We start from the raw sequence: 22,451 nt of genomic DNA on the forward strand, positions 1-22,451 counted from the left end.
GATACCCATAGGTGAGTAATGATAGTGCCTAAGAAAACAAAACCAAACAAACAAAAAATTTAAAGCTTTGGGTAAAAAGCAAAGAAAACAATATTAAAATTCTTCAAGTGCTTAAAGATTTTAAGCTATGAAATATGAGAGTCTACCTCAGTTTGGAAAAAAAGGTTAGATTAGAGCCAACAAGACAGCTCATCTGCACAGTGTGCTTGCTTTGCAATGCAAATGACTCAGGTTCAAGGCCAGTCACCTTCACCCTGGAGGAAGCGTCTGTGTTGTGGTGGTGTTCCCTTTTTTTCTAAAAAAAAATCCAGAGCAGTGAAGCAGTGAAGCTCTGATGACAACAGAAGTAAATAAATAAATAAATAGCTTAGGCTATCCATCACACATATAGTCTAAGTATCTTGCAAAAATGGCAAACATGTAAATTCTCCTTCCTTCTAAACACTAGTTTTATCCGAATTTTTTAAATTAAGTATTTTTTCTCCCCACCCCCAACAATTAATTCATTATGAGGGGGAAAGACAGAGGATCAGAGTATTTCTCAGTTCTGGCATATGGTAGTGCCAAGGAATGAAGCTGAGGCCTCTGTGCCTGAGGCCTGCAAGTGATGCTTTGACAGGAGGAGCTATTGCCCTGACCCTCAAAGTTGCTTCCCCCTATTATTATGAACATAGGATATGAGATTATTTTTTAAAAAATGCCCACAACTACTCCAAGTTAGCATCTTTTATTTTACGTCCTGTAATTTTTACTATCTTTGAAAAAGCTTACATGTATCATCCCAGTGTTTCCACTTACTGTATTCTGAACATTTTCTGATATCCAAACCTTGTGATTTTTATCACCTGCTGATTATTATTGCATTCAGTACACTAAACAAAAATGTTAAGAACATGAGCTGTATCTTTTATATTTGCTTGCATAGTTACAGCATAACTTATTTCATAGAATTCTAATTTTTAACACTACAAATAGCAAAATAAATAAATAATACAGTTACACACACTTGTGCACATTTCTGGCTTTCCTATAAGTTCCAATCCATTATAACTATGAGATTCTAAGGCAAAGGATTTAGCAATCTGTTTTATAAATAGATTTCTTAACATGAGATAAAAGGGGAAGAAAAAGAAGGAAGAGAAGTAAGAGGAGAGGAAGAAAGAAGAGGAGAGGGAGTTGGGCGGTAGAGCAGCAGGTTAAGCGCACGTGGCGCAAAGCGCAAGGACAAGAGTAAGGATCCTGGTACAAGCCCCCTGCCCCCCACCTGCAGGGGAGTCGCTTCACAGGCAGTGAAGCAGGTCTGCAGGTGTCTCTCTTTCTCTCCCCCTCTCTGTCTTCCCCTCCTCTCTCCATTTCTCTCTGTCCTATCTAACAATGAGGACATCAGTAATAACAATAACTACAACAACAATGGAAAGCAACAAGGGCAACAAAACGAAAAAAAAAAAATTTAAAAAAGAGGAGGAGGAGAGGAACCAGAGCAGCACTACTGGCTGCCACCTCTCCAGATTCAAAGGAGGTCTCGAAACTTGACATCAGGCTCAACCTGACACTGTTGACTGGCTACGGAAGAAGGGCAAACGCGGGAGTCGGGCGGTGGCGCAGTGGGTTAAGCGCATGTGGCGCAAAGCGCAGAGACCGGCGTAAGGATCCCGGTTCGAGGCCCCGGCTCCCCACCTGCAGGGGAGTCGCTTCACAGGCGGTGAAGCAGGTCTGCAGGTGTCTGTCTTTCTCTCCTCCTCTCTGTCTTCCCCTCCTCTCTCCATTTCTCTCTGTCCTATCCAACAACAAAAGCAACGTCAACAACGGCAATAATAACCGCAACGAGGCTGCAACAACTAGGGCAACAAAAAGGGGGAAAAATGGCCTCCAGGAGCGGTGGATTCATGGTGCAGGCACCGAGCCCAGCAATAACCCTGGAGGAGGAAAAAGAAGGGCAAACGCTAGAAGAAGGAGATGCATTACTGGTACATGTGATGCCAGGGATGGGACTTGAACATCATGGTTGAGAGTCTGATGCTCTAGCCACTGTGCCACTTCCCTGGCCACGCATATGGCATTCCTAAGGATTCTTTCATAAAGATGGGTAGTTGTCAAATTGCCATTTTAACCGGCAATGTTTATGTCCCCTCAACTCCTGTTGGAATCTAATCCTTGATGAGATGCTATGTCGAGGTGGGGCCTTTAATAAATAATTAGATAATCAGGATAGAGTCATGAATGGGAGCAGTGTCTTAAAATGAGGGCCAGGGAGCTACTAGCTCTTTTCCTGCCATGCGAGGATATAAGTAGCAGTCTGAAACCTAGAAGAGGGTCCTCAAAAAACTCAAATATGCTGGCACCATGAACTCAGACTTCTAGCCTCCTAAAGAATGAGAAATTTATGTTATTTATAAGCTACCTATTTTTTGTTATGAGTTAGGATAGCCACTTAAAAAGATGTGTCAAATTAGCTTTCTACCAGTAGCAAATATGAGCCAACACCTGATTTGTTTTAATACAAGGCACCTTCTGAAGCAAGTGGTCTCTGACATAATGACTCTATATAGTATTTCAGCCTTATTCTGTAGTCTTTTTTCTATAGTCTTATTTTATATGCTTAGAGGAAAACCATTCTGGAAATAATATCTTGGTTTTTTTTTTTTTTCTTCTCTCCAATACTTTTGATTTTGAACACCTGTTTATAGTATCAGATTTTAGGAGTATAGTTTCCACACTTCCTGAGTATACAATTCACCACACCTACCACCATAGTTTGTGTGCCATCCCAACAAACAGAAACCTCCACCTATCCCCCACTCTTCTCATTCTTATTCCCTCTGATAACCACCACAGTTTTCAGAATCTGAAAGTCAAGTTTGGCTATTATCATTATTTTAAGTTCAACTGTTTTTGTTACTGGTATTGTACAACTGAGTAAAACCACATGGTAGCTGTTTTTCACTTATTTCATTTATCATAATCACTTCCAGCTCCATAATTTTGTCTTGTATAACACAATTTCATCTTTTTAATAGCTGAGTAGTAGTCTACTGAGAATATATCCTACAACTTCTTTACCCAGTCATCATTGATGGGCATTTAGGTAGATGCCTTTTGTTGGATACTGTTGAGTAATACAACTAAGAATGTGTGTGTGTTTGTGTGTGTGTGTGTGGGATATATTTAGAATTCGTGTTTGCATGTTCTTTGGACATATGCCTAGGAGGGATAATGTAAAAACTCATGATATTTACACTGTTATGTTTTATGGAATTTCTCATTTAGAAATAAATCTTTTGGGGGGCTGGGTGGTGCAATACCAGATTAAGTGCATCTAGTACTAAGCAAAAGGACTCAGCAACGATCCAGGCTCAAGCTCCTGGCTCCCCACCTACAGGGGAGATGTTTCACAAGTGGTGAAGCAGGTCTGCAGATGTCTTTCTTTTTACCTCTCTATCTCCCCTCCTCTGTCAATTTCTCTCTGTTCTATGCAATAAAATAGAAAAGATGGCTTCCAGGAGCACCAGCAATAACCCTGGAGGCAGAGAGAGAGTGATAGAGAGAGAGAGAGAGAGGAAGAGAGGAGGGAGAAATTGAGAATTGAGAGGGAGCAAGAGAGAGTCACCTGTAACACTTCACCACTTCTGAAGCTTCTCCCATGCAGGTTGAGTACTGGCGGCTTGAAGTAATGTCCTTAAGCACTGTAATGTGTGCCTTCAACCAGGTATGCCAACACCTGGCCCACACAAGTCCATTAAAAATATATAATTATTCTGGAAGTTCGGTGATGGCGCACCTGGTTAAACACACATGTTATCAAGCACAAGGACTGGGTTCAAGCCCGTTTCCCACCTGCAGGGGGTCTGCTACCAAGCAGTGAAGTAGGTCTGCAGGTGTCTTCCTCTCTCCCTCTCTATGTCCCCTCCCCCTCTCAATTTCTCTCTGTCCAATCTAATAAAAATTAGAAAGAAAAATAAATGGATGCTGGGTATGGAGGATTTGTAGTGCTGGCACTGAGCCCCAGCAATAACCCTGGCAGAAAAAAAAATATTCTGTGTGTATATTTGCAGTAAAAGATGTCTGAAATGATAACTATAAACATGGTACACTCTGAATTTAGGAGTATATTCTTTTTCTTTCCTCCCTCTCTTCCAAAATTTCTTCTCTTTACCTCTCTATATGTGAAAATTAGATATGAACTACCATTATTCAAATGAGACCATAGTGTAAAAGATATGATATGCCAGAAATCATAATTTCTAAAAAGAAGAATATTTAAATTAATTTCTATATTTTCATTTCAGTAGTGACAGACTTTAGGGTTTGTGAATTCTCAGCTAGAATTGGAAGAAACTAAACAGAAACTCTCCCCAAATCTCGAAGAGGAATCTTGAGTTACTGACTTACTGCCAATCTCACATGGGTGGTATGTAAATCTAAGAAGTTAGAGAAAAAAAAATTCCAAGAAAATTATAAATATTGGGGCTTTCTTAGCCAAACAATTAGCAGAATGTACAGTGAGCCAGCATCACTCAGTTTCCACCAACCTGGGTTTAAATAAGCCTTGATGAATGCACAGGGAAGTTAAGGGAAATAGCAGAAGTGGTACACTTCTGTAGCGGGCCTATAGGAACCTTAAACTATAGCTATTCCAGAGCTTCCCTAAAATAAAACTAAACAAAAGATACATTTCAGCCCCTCTGCCCCCACCCAAACCTTAAAATGCACACACACGCACACACAGACACACACCCAAGATGACCCACAAATTAAAACTTGCTGGTAGAATAAAACTCACGGAAGGAGAAAGAAGAAATCAAGACACTAGACACTGTACTCCATTTTTAAAATCTAGTCACAAAATTCTAGTGATGAGAACTGTATGGACTTGTACCCATCTTACCCCAATCTTGTCAATCATTACTAAATCACTAATAAAAAAAAGAAAGTCTATAAAAGATCCCAGATTAATCAATTATTTGCTATTTTGCCTAAATGGCCTGCATGTCTAAGCAAGTCTTTCATTTTTCTAAATAAAGCTTATAATATCTAAAAAAAACAAACAAACAAAAACTAGTTACAAGAGGCCAGGTGGTGGCGGGCCACCTGTACCAGTAGAGAGCACACATTTCATGCATAAGGACTCAGGTTTAAGTCTTCATCCATACCTGCAAGTAGTGAAGCAGTGCTGAAAGTGTCTCTCCCTCTCCCTTTATATCACCCTCTTTCCTGTCACTTTCTTTGTTTCTATCACAAAGAAGGGGGGAAAGAAAAAAAGACAAAGATAAAACAAGAACAAGTTACCCATTACAAGGAAGAGAATTCTAATATAAGGACCTTAAAACAGCCTTTGGGGGTGTGTGTGTGATGAAATCTAAAGGAAAGCACAATAGCAATGAAAAAAATAAGGAAAAATCTTATCAGAAAAGTCAGAACTATTTTAAAAGAAACACTAACAGTGACCTTAGAAATGAAAAAAAAAATCTCACACACACACACACACACACACACACACACACACACACACATTGCCTGATGGGGGCTGGGGGTATGGACTGACCTGCCAACGCCCATGTTCAGTGGGGAAACAATTATAGAAGCCAGACCTTCCACCGTCTGTGCCCCATAATGACCCTGGGTCCATACTCATAGAGGGATAAAGAATAGGGAAACTATCAAGGGAGGGGATTTGGATACAGAGTTCTGGTGGTGGAAATTATGTGGAAATGTACCCCTCTTATCCTATGGTCTTGTCAACATTTCCATATTATAAATTAAAAATAAAAAAATGTAAACAAAGACACAATTGTGCCCTTAGCTATAATTCTGAGTTTGACCTTAATAGAAGTTTCTCTATATGCCTAAAAAATGCTTGATGGGTATAACAGCATATTATACAAAGAAGCAATTAAAACAAACAAAATAAAAAACCAAAAACAAATAGCAGCTCAGTGTGTGAAGCTCTAAAGTCTGATCCTTAGTTTTCTTTCTCTCACACACAATATCAATTATAGGTGGTGCATTTTAATCCAAACACATCAACAATTATATTTAAGTGCAAATTATCTAAACTAGTTGTTGCCAATTTTTTTTCTATAATACAAGTTAGAAAATACTTCAGTGGGGAGTCGGGCTGTAGCGCAGCGGGTTAAGTGCAGGTGGAGCAAAGCTGAAGGACCGGTGTAAGGATCCCGGTTCGAGCCCCCGACTCCCCACCTGCAGGAGAGTCCCTTCACAGGCGGTTGCTGGCTTTGAAAGTGACTGGGATCCATGTGGAATCAGTCGGCTAGGACTGAAAAAACGGTATCATCTGTTTTCCATCTATACCATGCCTCGGCCTCGCGTGAGCTTAATGTGCAGCTTGACGATACGAGAATCCGGCATGAAGCCCAGCCAGTCTATCTTGGTGTTACTCTCGATCGCACCCTGTCATTTCACGAACATCTCATAAAAACTGCAGCAAAGGTGGGCGCAAGGAATAACATCATTGCAAGACTGGCCAGCTCCTCATGGGGCGCGAGCGCTTCCACACTACGATCATCATCTCTGGCATTATGCTATTCCACTGCAGAATACTGTGCCCCAGTATGGTTCCGTAGCCCCCATGTCCACTTGGTCGATTCCAAATTATATTCCTCCATGAGGATCATTTCTGGAACCACCCGTTCCACCCCGGTTCCATGGCTGCCAGTTCTTAGCAACATCGCCCCGCCAGATATTCGTCGGGATGCGGCATCATCTAAGTTCATTTCCCACGTCTACGCTTGACCGGACCTGCCAATATACGCGGATATCTTCGCCCACTCTGTCCAACGCTTAACGTCTCGTCACCCAATCTGGTCCCCTACGCCTACACTGAACTTCTCTGTTCCAGATTCTTGGAAACAGAGTTGGCAGTCAGCTGAGGTAAAGAGCAAACACCTCATCACAGACCCCTGCAAGCGTCAACCCGGCTTTGACCTAGCACGTTATGATTGGGCCCTCCTCAATCGCTATCGAACAGGCCATGGCCGGTGCGCCGCTATGTTCCATCGCTGGGGAGCCAGAGACGACCCGAACAGCCCCTGCGGCTCCAGACAGACTATGACCCACATAGTCAACGACTGCCACCTCTCCAGATTCAAAGGAGGTCTCGAAACTTTACATCAGGCTCAACCTGACGCTGTTGACTGGCTACGGAAGAAGGGCAAACGCTAGAAGAAGAAACAGGCAGTGGAGCAAGTCTGCAGGTGTCTATCTTTCTCTCCTTCTCTCTGTCTTCACCTCCTCTCTTCATTTCTCTCTGTCCTATCCAACAACAATATCAATAATGACTACAACAATACAACAGCAAGGGCAACAAAAGGGAATAAATAAATAAAATAAAATAAAAAATACTTCAGTGTTTAAGAATCATATAGTGTCTCTCTCTCTCTCTCTCTCTCTTTCTCCCTCCCTCCTTCCCTCTCCCTCTCTCAACTAATCAAGCTTGTAGCACAAAATCTGAATGGAAACAACCCTATCACAATAATGCATTATTTACATAAACAGGTATCAGGTTGAATTTGGCCTGTCAGCCACAATTTCCAATTTCTGGTCTAAACACACTAAATTAAAAGAGACATTGTCTAGCTGCAGCATTGTTCTCAAGAAAAGAAAAAAGTTTTTAAATATAGTAATGCAATTAGGTTAAAGTAAAAGGATGGGAAAATATACACCATATAAATACTCAAGAATAAGGGTCATTACTGGCTGAAAAAGAGACATTTTAGGGTCATGAGGTACCCAGGGGTAGAGCACCAATTTGATGTCTTAGACCCCACGCGTTACAGATTCAATCTCCAACATCACCACATATCAGAGCTGAACAGTGCTCTGGTACTCTTCTCTTGAAAAATAAATAAATAAAATAATTTTTTAAAAGAGAGATATTTCACGAAGAATTGTCAGCTTATCATGGGTTGAAAAAATTTAAATGTGCATCTAATAATTCTACAATAGTACATGAGTCATGACACAAAAATCCTATAGCAATGAAAGGAGAAGCAGACAAAACTCCAAAACTGTAGTTGAAAAATGTCAATCCTCCTCTCTCAATAACTGATAGAAGTTGACAGAAAATAAAACTATATGACAAAGAATAATCTAATCTGGTATGTGTAGAATATTCGACCCAACAATGAAATACACATTATTCTCAAGTATAGATTGAACCATAAGAAGAAAACAATCAGAACCATCAGAAAGCTTACTTGGATTTGAGTTATTAAAAATGTGTTCTAACTACAACAGCATTAATAAAAACATGGCAACATAAGGGTACATGGAAAATCTAAATTATTTGGAAAAACTCTTTAAAAGAAAGCCATGGATAAAAGAAGACATTTCAAGAGGAGCTGAAAAACATTTTGAATGGTATGACAAGTTTATAGTTTTATAAGTCAATTATTTTTTAAATAAAAATTTCAAATCAATGTCTAAGTTTTCACTTATCCGAAGGAAACTAAGGGAATTAACAGAAAAAAAAAAGCTCTAATCATGAAAAAGAAAACAGATGAACCACAGGGAAAAATCAACAAAATGAAAAACTGGTTACTTGGAAAGGTTGATAAAATGAAAATGCCTAGCAGGACTACCAAAGGAAGGAAAAAATGAAAGTGGGAACATCAGTTCAGTTGTAACTGACATTAAAAGGAAGTACTACTTCATAAAATTGTATGATTTATTTTCAAGTTGATAACTTTAACAAGTTAAATAGTAGACAATTTACTCAATGAGAAAATTATCTAAGCAGACATTAAAAATAGAAAATAGGAAGTCCTTTCTATTCTTTAGGAAACTGAATCCTTAATTAAAAACCTTTCCACAAAGAAAACTCCAGGTCCAGATTGTTTTACTGGTGAGATCTATCAGACATTTAAGAATGAACAATGATTGTACTCAAACCCCTCCATAAAAGAAGGAAGCTAAGTAGTAATAAATCCATTTTGGAAACTGTTTTTGTTGTTAGTTTCTTATAACACTGATCATATGCCTACCCTATTAGCCCAGCAATTCTAACTCTAAGTATTCACCTGTAAGAATACATTAAACTTGTACAAGAATATTTATAACAGTTTTAGACACAACAGCTAAAAACTTGTAACTCATTCATTACACAGTAACAACAGATAAACTATAGTATACTATTCATACGCTGAAATACTAGTCAGCAATTAAAATGAACTACACATGTAAGATGGGTGGATCTGCATTTAAACAAGTATTTTATAATTTTTTATAATTTTATTTATTATTGGATAGAGACAGAGAGAAACTGAGAAGGGAGAGGGAGAGAGAGAGAGAGAGAGAGAGAGAGAGAGAGAGAAAGAAAGACACCTGCAGCCCTGCTTCACCACTCATGAAACTTTCCCCCCGCAGGTGGGGACCAGGGGCTTGAACCTGGGCCCTTGTGCACTATAATGTATTCTCTTAACCAGGTGCGCCACCACCTGGCCCCTTTTATAAAATGTTTATGCCCAGGAAATATGTAATAAGAAAACTAAGGCCAGGTGGTGGCGCACCTGGTTAAGTGCATGTGTTATAGTGTGCAAGGACCCGGGTTCAAGCCCGGAGTCCCCACCTGCAGGGGAGAAGCTTCACAAGTGGTGAAGCAGTGTTGCAGGTGTCTCTCTATCTCTCTCCCTTTCTATCACCCCCTTCCCTCTCAATTTCTGGCTGTCTCTATCGAATAAATAAAGATAATAAAAACAATTAAAAAAAAGAAAACTAAAATAAGATGTAATGCCTTTAAGTAGGATATAAAATGAGCTAATTTGGTAAAACATATCTCATAACAATTGTCATCTCTCATTAAGTATTTATTTCAATAACGTTAAAATATTCTTTTTTCCTTATATTTATTTATTCCCTTTGTTGTTTTTTATCATTGTAGTTATTGTTGTTATTGATGTCGTCATTATTGTTGGATAGGACAGAGAGAAATATAGGAGGTGAAGACAGAGAGGGGGAGAGAAAGACACACATTTGCAGACCTACTTCACCACTTGCGAAGCGACTCCCCTGCAGGTGGGGAGGCAGGGGCTCCAAACGGGATCCTTACGCCGGTCTTTGCGCTTTGCGCTAAGTGCGCTTAACCCAATGCGCTACTGCCCGACTCCCAAAATATTATTCTTTTCACATTCAGTTTTGTTTGTTTACCAGACTACTGCTCAGCTTTGGGTTGTGGTGGTCCAGGGGAATGAACCTAGGACTTTGGAGCTTCAGGTATGAGCCTCTTTGAATAACCATTATGCTATACCTCCCCTCACCCCTACCACCAAGTTTAATTTTTCAAGAATGTGCTTTAAGTAGCTCTAATTCAGAACTTTAGTCTTTAATCATCTACCCAAATTTCACATCAACCTCAACTTAAGTTATGCAGTTTATCCTGTGTACCAGCTCCTTTGCTTCTTCTTACTGGGGAGTTTTCCTTACCTCTGAGTTTAGTTTTGTGACTTTTTGCTGCCCAGTCTTATCTTTCTAATTCCTTTAAAACTGAACAAAACACTCAACTTTTCCATTAAGTGCTAAGCCACGTTAGATTTTTTCCCAACCCCCTCAGCACTTGAAGATCTTATGCCTAATAGATATATTATTTTTACTGAATTTGGACATCTTTTTATTTTTTTAATCTTTTTTTTTTTTTTTTACCAGAGCACTGTTCCACTCTGGCTTATGGTGGTGCCTGGGATTGAACCTAGGGCTTTGGAGCCCCAGGCATGAGAGTCTCTTTGCATACCATTATGCTATCTACCCTCTACCCACATCTTTTCTTTTATAAGAAATGTTTTAAAAATTTATTTTGGGAGCAGCAGCAGATGCTGGAGAGGTTGTGGGGACAAAGGAACCCTCCTGCACTGCTGGTGGGAATGTAAATTGGTCCAGCCTCTGTGGAGAACAGTCTGGAGAACTCTCAGAAGGCTACAAATGGACCTACCCTATGATCCTGCAATTCCTCTCCTGGGCTAAGGAACCCAACACATCTATCCAAAAGGATCTGTGTAGAAATATGTTCTTAGCAGCACAATTTGTAGTAACCAAAACCTGGAAACAACCCAGGTGTCCAACAACAGATGAGTGACTAAGCAACTTGTGGTATAATATACACAATGGAATACTACTCAGCTACTATTAAAAATGGTGACTTAACGGTTTTCAGCTGATCTTGGATGGAGCTTGAAAAAGTCATGTTAAGTGAAATAAGTCAGAAACAGAAGGATAAATATGGGATGATCTCACTCTCAGGAAGAAGTTGAAAAACAAGATCAGAAGAGAAAACACAAGTAGAACCTGAACCGGAATTGGCGTGTTGCACCAAAGTAAAAGACTGGGGTGGGGGGGGGGGAGAATACAGGTCCAAAAAAGATGACAGAGGATCTAGTGGGGGTTGTATTGTTATATAGAAAACTGGGGGATGTTATGCATGTACAAACTACTGTATTTACTACTGAATGCAAAACATTAATTCCCCAGCAAAGAAATTAAAAAAAAAAAATTTGGATAGAGATAGCAAGAAATTGAGAGGGAAAGGGGAAACAGAGAGGGAGAGACACGTGCAGTACTGTTTGACCACTCATGAAGCTTCCCCACTGCAGGTAATGTGTAGGCTCTACTAGGTGCGTCACCACCCGGCCCCCAGATCTTTTCCTAATGACTAACCCCATCCCCTGGCCTAGAAAATAAAACTTTTGAGGGAGAAAAAGTATTCTAGCCCTCTTTCTCTGATGATATTTATACTTTCTCTCTTAGAGTCTTTTGCCAGAACCTTCAGGTTCACAGAGCTGAGAGGATAGGAAAAAAAAAAAAAAGGTTGACCAGTGGTGTTCAGAACAAGACTCTATAAAGAATGAGAGGAAAAAATCCTTCAGGATTTTTTTTTTTAAATCTATTCTAACTCATTAGTCCAAGGAAGCAAAGAGAAATCCAAAAAGAAAATTTAGGTGAGGAATAAGAAAGCATACTTGTGTAGAAATACCCTTTGTTGTACTGGGTGGCCAGACAGGATACAGCACAATATTTCAAGGCCACCAAAAAGACTTCTAAATTTTAAGTAGCAAATATTTCTACATATTGGGGGTTCAACTGAAGACAATGAGTAAATAAATATTTTTAAATGCATGTACTCTTGAATTAAGTTCTAGTACTGGCTGTTTTTTTTATATCAGTTTTTATTTAGGAATAGTCATTTCTTAATCTAAGTTCATATCTTTCAACTAAATCAGACTTAAAACCTGAACACACTCCTGAGCTAAACCCCTAATTCCAACTGATATCTTAGTCATATTATTACTTATCTTAAAAACAGTTACTTACATGAAAGCAGTATTCCCCTTCTCACAAATTTTCATGTATTATTCTACCAAGTCAGGAAATTCACACTCATCGTAAATTTCTATTACCTACAAATACAAACCAAATTTGAGGACTTAAACTCATGAATAGCTTTGACATCAGTGCTCTTATTTCCAACCCCCACAACAAATTTCTTAATTCAAGACCAAACAGCTCTTTCCTGAACTAGCACAGGACCTTAAGTGGCATTCTTGATCTACTTTATGGAGAGAGAGCAAAGAGAAAGCATTCTTCACTTGTACTACCGTAAAATGTCCTTGATCTCTTTCTTAAGACTATTATTGCCATAGTGATTTTCAAGCTATTTGAGAAACTATCCCACCAATAAAACAAATAAAAATCCAAACTCCTAGCATGGCAAGGGTGGGAAACACTTGGCCATGAAATCATTTGGTCTGGCTCTGTCAAGGCAACTGCAGTTTTTTTCATAGCAACATTAAGTGCTAATTTCTAAGCTGATAATTTTATATGGCTCTAGAATGATATTATAAATATCCAAATGGCTTTTGGCAGAAAAAAAAAGGTTCCCCAACCCTATAGTATGACATACAAAACTATTCACAATTTGTTCTCGTTCTACCTTGATTCTAAAGTCTGATTTCCTAATTTTCACTTGCATTCATTTGGACAGATTATGCACAAACAACTTATTAAACACCCTTGCATTTTATCCGTTTAGACCAGTAATTCAATTCAGGTTATTTTATTTTTATGAGCAGCCTTACACTACCTTAAAGCCATCCCAGCTAAACTTGTACTGAAGCAATTAAGTGGAAATCAGCCCTTTTTCCAGAAGTGTACTAAATGGTCAGTATAGACTAAACAGAAAAGTGAATAAACTTTTAACTTCCTGTTGAGTTTCACTCATTTTAGTAAATTAAGTCTTCAGTTATAGACTTCCATCCTTTTGACAGGCACGAAAATACTCTAAGTCAATTTCCTTTCTTTTTCCTTTCTGTCATCTTTAACACCTTCTTTCACCACTCCTGCTTTCTCCAACTGCTAAATTTTCACAGCATCCTGTTTGTATCCTTTGCAAGAACATTAGTATTTCTCTATCATTCTTATTTGTAGAGCATTCAAATATTTACAAAGTACTTATTCATCTAGTTCTTACCACTTCATTTTTTTAGGATTTCAAAATCAACAAATATCAGATGTGCCTGTATATAATAAACAGTTTATATACAACAGATACTGCCCTTATAACTAAACTATAAGATACTTTATTCTTTCTTAACTTAAATTTGAGGAGACTGTAGTTCATACAGTTCCATCATTCATGTGGCGGACTGCTATTCCCTCTGCAAATCTTTGCTTGCTCACATCTCCAGACTGTTCACCCTCTTCTTTCCAAGTAAGAATATTATGCTTGTTCCAATGCTATCCTAATGTTTATCACATTGCTATTTGATATCACTACAAGAATCCAGGCTTCCAGACTCCTATGTGGGAGTTTTTTTTTTTCTACCAAACTATATTTTTCTTATAAATGAATGTTACCTTTATTAATGACCATTAGTGATACAACATTTTACAGAGTCAACAGGAGAAAGAAACATTTTGTGGATTTTCAACATCAATTTATAGATCTCAAGGGCAGAACTAAAGGAGAAACATCTCTAGCCTCCCTTAAAAATCAAAAGAATTTAAAGAATGTCTCAAAATCCTCTTAAAATACCTAGATACTATCTCTTGTGGTTATGACATCTAACTCTCCCCCCAGCAAAGGAGTACAACAGTATTTCATAAATGCCAAATCAAACTATTACAAGCTTCAAAAGATGCCTCCATATTCTGGGAAATATTCAGGATTAGCAATCTGAACCAGCACTACCATGGCAGATCTGGAAGTTACCTAGCCTCCCTGAGTCAAATTCCTTTTTGATAAAATTGGATAAAGACACCTACCTTTCAGAATTAGAGAATTAAATGAAAGAATGCCTGCAAGTTATTTAGCCTGAAATATATTCAGTCAAAAAAGGTAAACCCCTTTATAATAGCATTTATTTATTTATTTATTTAGCCACCAGGGTTATCACTAGGGCTCTTCCATATCTGCAGGATTCCTCCACTCCTGTAGGAATCCTCCTCCCCCTTCTTTGTTTTAAAGATAGAGGCAGGGGAAAAAAGAGACAGAAAGAGGAGAGATACCACAGCTCTACTCTACAGCTCCTGAAGTTGCCAGCACACGTGTTCCCATGTTGGTGGCCAGAGGCTCAAGTCACGTGTACTGGGTGAGCCATTTTCTGGTTACCTTATGGTAACATTCCATAAGGAATGTTAGGACATCGTTATTTTGGTTTTCAGAATCATGCCCAACAACCCTCTCAACATGTTCTTGGACTTTGTGTTCATGATTTTGTAGTCCAGCAGCAACTATAATAAATTCCTCCCAGGAATGTTCATGACCTCTAGACCCCTTTCCTGGGTCACAACTAAGGTCTACACTCATGACTTGGACTCTCCTCTTACATGCACTATCCTTTTCTCTGTCACAACTCAAAGGCTGTCCCTGGTGTGTCTCTAACACTGATCTCGCTTTTAACTACCTGGAACAGCACCTGGAGTCAGCTGCAAATCTGGCAGCTTTCACTGCCAGTATCTGTTAAATCATCTCTAAAAAGGTAAATATAATTGACCCCAACACTGGTCACCTAAAGGGTAATGAGGTTAGACTAATGTTTCATATCAATAAACTAAGTCAAAGACTTAATAATTAAGATAAATCAGCTCCCCCTTGCCTATAAGAATATTTCAATCCTTAATACCTGAACTTCTCCCAGAAGATTATATTGAATGCTTACTACATTATATCTTAGCATTAAAATGTATTTAAGCAGTTTTCCTGATACAAAGACAAACTGATTTGTATCAGTTGAACCCAAGATTTATGCTAGGTATTAAATTCCTATAAAGTTCTAGTTTTCTTAAACATTTTTCTCTTTCCACCTTCGTTATTTTTATTATATATATATATATATATATATATATATATATATATATATTAACTTTCCCTTTTGTTGCCCTTGTTTTTTATTGTTGTTGTAGTTATTACTGATGTTGTCATTGTTAGGACAGAGAGAAATGGAGAGAGGAGGAGAAGACAGAGGGGAGAGAGAAAGATAGACATCTGTAGACCTGCTTCATCGCTTATTTTATTTTTATTTACTTATTATTGGACAGAGACAAAGAAATTAGGGAGACAGAGGGATACCTGCAGCCCTGCTTCACCACTTGTGAAACTTTCCCCCTGCAGGTGAGGACTGGGGGCTTGAACCCTGGTTCTTATGCACTGTGATGTATGTACTCAACCAAGTGCACCACTGCCCGGCCCCCCACCTTCTAATTCTTACCCTAACTCCTGTGCCTCCAATTACCTATTATATATGTATATACAGACCTGGATTTCAGATCCCAATTTATTTCCTTTCCATGATTATATTTCTTCTTTTTTCCTTCCTTTCTTCCTTCCTTCCTTCCTTCCTTCCTTCCTTCCTTCCTTCCTTCCTTCCTTTTTAATAGAATGAATACTTCTCTCACCACTAATGAAGCTTCCCTTGTGCAGGTGGGGACCAGTGGCTTAAACCTGAATCCTTACACACTGTAAAGTGTGTGCTCCTCCAGGCGCTCCACCCCCCCCCCGCCCCCATGATTCTATTTCTCGTGCTCCATTTTATGTCAGTGTGTATACATATAATTAAAGTAACCTTATGTTCTTTTAAATTGCTTGAGGTACAGCATATTGGTACTTGATTACTTCTTCTATTCTGAAGAATCTTGCCCAGGACAGAGTGAATACTATTCCCATTTTGGTACACTTCAAATAGACTAAGAATGATTATTTTAAAATAATCCCTGATCAGATCATTTTGTTTCAAATAATCTATAAATGTTATCTTTTTTTAATAGTTTTTTAATATATTATTTATTTATTTATTTATTTTCCCTTCTGTTGCCCTTGTTTTTTGTTGTAGTTATTATTGTTATTGTTATTGATGTCGTCGTTGGACAGGGAGAAATGAAGAGAGGAGGGGAAGACAGAGAGGGGGAGAGTATGAGAGACACCTGCAGACTTGCTTCACGGCCTGTGAAGCGACTTCCCAGCAGGTGGGGAGCCGGGGCCTCAAACCGGGTTCCTTACACTGGTCCTTGCGCTTGGCGCCACGTGCGCTTAACCCACTGCATTACCGCCTGACTCCATATAAACGTTATCTTTAGTGTTTATTAATACTGGCGAAAGATTACTAGTATATGACATCTTATAAGAGTAAATTTAATTTTGATGTAAAACAAAGTATACGTAAGTTGCAAACAACTAAAGGTAAAATGCTGAAGCAAGGGAGATAACTCCCCTGCTTTGCAATGCGTGACCCAGGTACACCTCATGAGAGTACTATGGCACTGGGGGAAGTTCTGGTGCTGTGGCATCTCTTCCTTACTATTTCTCGCTCTCTCTAAGTAAGTGTGTGTGTGTGTGTGTGTGTGTGTGTGTGTGTGTAAGAGAGAGAGAGACAGACAGACAACCTAGAGCAATGAAACCCCAGCAATGTGAGAAAAAAAAAAGTAAAAAAAAAAAAGCTCATGGCTTATCAGACAAACTGTGGCAATACATTCTCAATACACTGTATAGTAATCGAGTTTCTATGGTCTCTTTGAAGTCATTTTTTAACCTACATGTAAAGTAAAAACAGGTAACTAACTCTCCATTAAACTACTCAGAAGTAAATTTATCCAGCATTAGCATGAGTCAATAGTTCAGTCTAATTACCCTTCAAGCTTACTTTTAACCATATTCAAACATTCTTAAAACCTTAAAAACTGGATGGCAGGTTAATTCAGATGATGAATTCTATTAAGGTAGACAAGGCAAGTGAATCATATTTTTCTTCTGGTATTCTCTAATAGCTCCAGTGAGGCAAAGAAAACAGTCTGAATGATCTATACATTCATCAAGCTTATATGGACAACAGGCAATTCACAATGCCATATTTTTTTTATAATTTTTATTTATAAAAAGTAAACACTGACAAAAACCATAGGATAAGAGGACAACTCCACACAGTTCCCACCACCAGAACTCCATATCCCATCCCATCCCCTCCCCTGATAGCTTTCCTATTCTTTATCCCTCTGGGAATATGGGCCAAGGGGCATTACGGGGTGCAGAAGGTAGAAGGTCTGACTTCTGTAATTGCTTGAACTGAATTGCTTCTGTAATTGCTTGAACTGAACATGCGCATTGACAAGTCGATCCATACTCCCAGCCTATCTCTCTCTTTCCCTAGTGAGGTGGGGCTCTGGGGAAATGAGGCTTCAGGACACATTGGTGGGGTCATCTGCCCAGGGAAGTCATCATGGTAGCATCATGGTTGGCATTATGGTAGCATCTGGAACCTGGTGGCTTTAAGAAGAGTTAACATATAAAGCCAGTAGTCAACAATTTGTTTGGCTTTATATGTTAACTCTTCTTACAACGCCGTAATTTTTAACATAAAAGGAAAACCTCAACTCAATAATAAAAGTGCAAGGGTTGGTGATATTGTAAAATGGTGTATCTGATGTCTTCTGAAACCATCTAACTAAATATTTTATTCATATAATTAGGTTATAAGATAGACCAGGTCCAGGAGGTGGTACAATGGGTAAATGCATTGACTCTCTGGTTATAGAAGAGACATTAAGAAGCTGCATATTTTAGTTCTACAAAATTCCTAAAAGGATGTTATAAATCTAACAAATGTCCAATAAATTTCAACTCATAATTCATTAACAATTCATCAGAAGAAAAAAAAAGAGTTGGAGCTGGTAATTTTTTCATGTTCGAATCCTATAGAAATGCTTAACCACTGGAAACTTCTGATGGCCTCATGCAACTATTTTAGTCCTACTAACACTACCTCATGTTAAAGGGATGACTCTTTATTTTGTCACCTGAAGTATCACCAAGAGAATGCCTATGATCTAAAATAAAACTGCAAGCATGTACGACCAATATACGAAAAATGTTTTTGAACTATAATATATCCCCAACTTCAATCTATAAGTTGCAGAATAAATTCAATTAGACTAAACTGAATCTCTGAAAATAAGGGAAATTAAAGGCATATTTTTAAATAATTCAGATTAATACTTACAAAGGCATGAAAAAAGGGAGCCGGGCGGTAGCGCAGTGGGTTAAGCGCACGTGGTGCAAAGAACAAGGACCTGTGTAAGGATCCCGGTTGGAGCCCAGGCTCTCCACCTACAGGGAAGTAGCTTCACAGGCGGTGAAGCAGATCTGCAGGTGTCTGTTTTTTGATCCCCCTGTATGTCTTCCCCTCTCTCTCCAATTCTCTCTGTCCTATCCAACAAAGACGACATCAATGACAACTACAACAATAAACAGCAAAGGCAACAAAAGAAAATTAAAAAAGAAAAGAATAACAAAGGCATGAAAAAGTAAGATTATGTATGTCAGATGGCAATAAGTTACATGCTTTAACAGGAGGTAAGGATACCATGAGAAGGAAAAATTTTGAAGGGAGATGTAAAACAATCAAGTTTAAGAAGATTATAGTGGAAGGAAAATTTGCTATCAAGCAACAGAAGAACTTGAGAATGTAGAAACAAAGAATACTGAGAAGAAATTTACTACTGTCACCATAAAATGTTTTGTTAAATTTCATGTTCATGACACTAATTAGATCGGGGTGGCTCCACAATAAAAATTAACTAAAAACTGGAGTTACACAAATCTTATCACTAAAATCTAACACTTTAATGAAAGTATCATTATGCACACTTAATAGAAAACAAAGTTCAATATTTTCTCAAGATTCCATTGACAGAAAAGAACTGTAATTCATAACAGAGCATGTAAATTCCTGGCTTCCGGTGGCCAGGCGGTAGTGCACTGGGTTAAGTGCGTACAGTACGAAGCACAATGACCTGCTCAAGGATCCTGGTTTGAGCTTGGGGGGGGGGGGGGTTCGCTTCACAAGCAGTGAAGGTCTGCAGGTGCCTATGTTTCTCCTCCTATCTTCCCCTCCTCTCTCAATTTCTCTCTGTTCTATCCAATTAAAAAGAAGGCCACCAGCAGTGGGTTCATAGTGCTGCCACCAAGCCCCAGTGATAATCCTGGAGGTAAAATTAATTAATTAATTAATTAATCAATCAATTCCTGGCTTCCTCACCTAGGTTTACCCAGTAAAATTCCACTACTTTTTCACTAAAACACTTGCAAATCAGTTGCTAACTTTTCAAATATAATTATTTATTATTGGATAGCGACAGAGAGCAATTGAGAGGGGAGGGGAAGATAAGGACAGAGAGACATCTGCAGCACTGCTTCACCACTCGTGAAGCTTTTCCTCCCTCTGCAGGTGGGGACTATGGGCTTGAACCTGGATCCTTGTGCACTTTAATGTGAGTGCTTAACTAGGTGTGCCACCACCTGGCCCCTCAATTGTACATTTTTCAGTTTTAGAAGAATGAAATTACAATAATGGTCTCCCAGTGACATTCAGAAGAATAAGTGCATTTAATTTGATATGCACACCTAATTAAATGTCCGATGTGAACAGAGGAAGGAAAGGAAAAAAACCAAGGTCTTCATTTATTTGCACTACCGCTTAAGGCAGACTATTAATTAATCATGAACTTACTGAGAAAAGTTTTGTTGCCTCAAAGTGACGTCATTAACAGCAAAGAAACAAATGAGCAGACAAGTCCCTGTATGTACCTAATGAAACCATAGAGAAAAGTATGATTGGTATTAGTTGTAACCTCCCATGTTTGAGGAAGCAGTTTCACTCCTCACCACTCACCCTATGAAGTAGGCACTTATATTAACCTCACTTTACACATGAAGAAACCTAGGTGCAGAGGACATCATACTATTATACGACTGAGATGCAAATCTTTATAACAACTGTAATAGAAATTATATTTTAGTAAATCATGAAGTAATCCTACCACCTTTTGAGGTACTGAATCCATTTAACATAACAAATGCCCTACACTTATTGTAGAATGATGCTCTGGGTCTCCCTATCCTACCCCCCCCCCCAAAAAAAAAATAAGAACCCATTGAATACTGAAAATTTGCAAGAATTAACTAAGCATAAAAATTATAGAGTACTAGTCAACTCTAAGCTTACTTATTGATTCAATCTAGATGGAAAGATGAATTGGAAAGATGAGAAATTATACTTACAAAGTAGCATACTGCCTTAAATGTTAATAAAAGCTCATCCAATTTTACATCAATTCATGTTTCTACAAGTAGGTAGTCAACTCAAACTTCTCCATCTTTAGACAGGAACAGCATCACAAATTATCCAAAAACCTACATTTATAGTCAGCACTAGAACATTTTAGAAATAAACACTGTGAACGTGATAAAGTAGAAAAGAAAGACCCTGGACTAGAATCCAATCCTGGCTCCTTTACTCTGTAGTAACTGGACCCTTCCACTGCTTTGGCCCTTGGTTTCCTGATTAGCAAAATAATCATCTTCCTGCTCTACTCTTAGAATTCTGAAAGAAATGTGACTCATGCACATACACCCTCCCCCTTCCTCCACAAGCTTCCCATTTTCATTCTGTTTAGTTATTACTATTACCTCACTGCCATTAAGATGTACTTTTCCTTAGTTCTACAGAAGGAGACTATAGCCCAATTTAAACTGAAACGGTAAGCTGAATAATGTAGAAATCTTAATACTAACAGGTACTAGATTTCAATGTTCTAAGCCACTGTTTTGCCAGTACATTCTCCCGAAGGACGAATAGTAAAATTCAAGGTCAATAGGGAGGGGGAAAATGTAATTATCCCTTAGTTATTCTAGAACTAAGAAGGTGCCAAGTGAAAAATTGTTAACACCAATTTGCAGAAACATTTTCTCTGATGATGAACTAAATAGAAAAATGTGCCCTAAATTTTTCCCTAAAATATATTTATTTCCTAATAAAAACAAGTTTTCATGCTATGGCTTATTAATATGTATAAATGATTAAAATAATTTTTAAAAGTGAAGACGTCATCCTGCCACTCTTAGCATCTCAGTGACAGGAAGAACAGTCAAGGCCGACAGAGGTGAATTCTGTGGCATGCCACTGCCTAACTCTGGTTTGCATTTTCTGTATTTCCAACCCATTCTCAAGAGTGTTATGCAAAGGTTATTAAGGTTATTAAAACATGCATTTGACATTAAGATTTCCAACTGTGAAAAAAAAAAACCCTCAACTTGACTTGAGTATTGCTTTCTAGCTGCTAGCTTACCAACTTGTGCCCAGTTCAACACTTAGGATACCTTAAATTTTCACAAAATTTGTGATTCAATCTAGTATAACCTCGGAAAAAAAAAAAACCAGGTAAAGAAAGCATGAGAATTACATATTAGTCTTGTAGAATAACGTCAGTGGCAAGCTGTAATAGTTCAGCCTAAATATTTCATTGTAAAGCAGTAGCCACTGCTTATAGATGGGAGCTCTGAAGAAAGGATCATCAGTAGATGGTGAGGCTGCTCCAAGAATTTCAAGGTGCAGTTAAGAGGCTCTCCTGCAAAGCTAATAACTGGCAAAACACCATCAAATACCTTGTACATTTTAAAATAAAAGATAACAAAGTCCAGCAGCGAGCCATCTTTAGGTTGGAATGCCAAAAGGAAATATCAAGAACCACCTCTGACTTTTCCAAGTTCAGAACCAAGCCAAGCCGTCTCCCCAAACTGTTTCCTAGCATCCTTCAAAGGCAACTCCTTCTCCAAAGTCACTTCGCCTCGGCTGGCTCCCAAACCCGAACCCCAGCACCAAATCATTAGAAACCCAAGGACTCGCAGAGGGTCCTCCAGCGTCTCCCTTTCCGCTCGGTTAAGCGCCCCAGTGTTGCACCGCCTCCTCCATCCGAGCGCTCGGCTTTGCTCGCATCTGTCTCCCAAGGGCCTCTTGTGGTCGACCTTGGAGCCCCCGACCTGATTCTCGGAGCCCCCCAGCCCCGGGGCCAGCGCCCCTGGCCCGCAGATCCCGGTGGTCTGAGCCGACCGTGCCTCCCCAGACCCCGAGCGCCCTCCAGCTACCCGGGCGACCCCTGTCCCCGCAGCCTGGGGCTCAACC

General features: G+C 38.9%; 1 protein-coding gene across 5 annotated transcripts in view; it reads right to left on the minus strand.

Moving 5' to 3' along the window:
* The window catches only part of SOCS5 (suppressor of cytokine signaling 5), a 46,481-nt gene that overhangs the window by 23,343 nt on the left and 687 nt on the right, over positions 1 to 22,451 (minus strand). The window contains exons 1-2 of one of the 5 annotated variants that reach the window (XM_060187535.1): positions 20,552 to 20,837; positions 12,316 to 12,401 (exon numbers count right to left, since the gene is read on the minus strand). The exons of 2 other annotated variants lie outside the window; for them this stretch is intronic. The gene's annotated coding sequence lies outside the window, so the exon portion shown is untranslated. Of the gene's footprint in view, positions 1 to 12,315; positions 12,402 to 17,588; positions 17,759 to 20,551; positions 20,838 to 22,451 lie in introns of those variants that run through there. 2 more of the 5 variants (XM_060187534.1, XR_009548962.1) reach the window with 2 other exon arrangements.

Source organism: Erinaceus europaeus, chromosome 3 (assembly GCF_950295315.1).
Source record: "Erinaceus europaeus chromosome 3, mEriEur2.1, whole genome shotgun sequence".
In the NCBI taxonomy this organism is placed as follows: Eukaryota; Metazoa; Chordata; class Mammalia; order Eulipotyphla; family Erinaceidae; genus Erinaceus; species Erinaceus europaeus.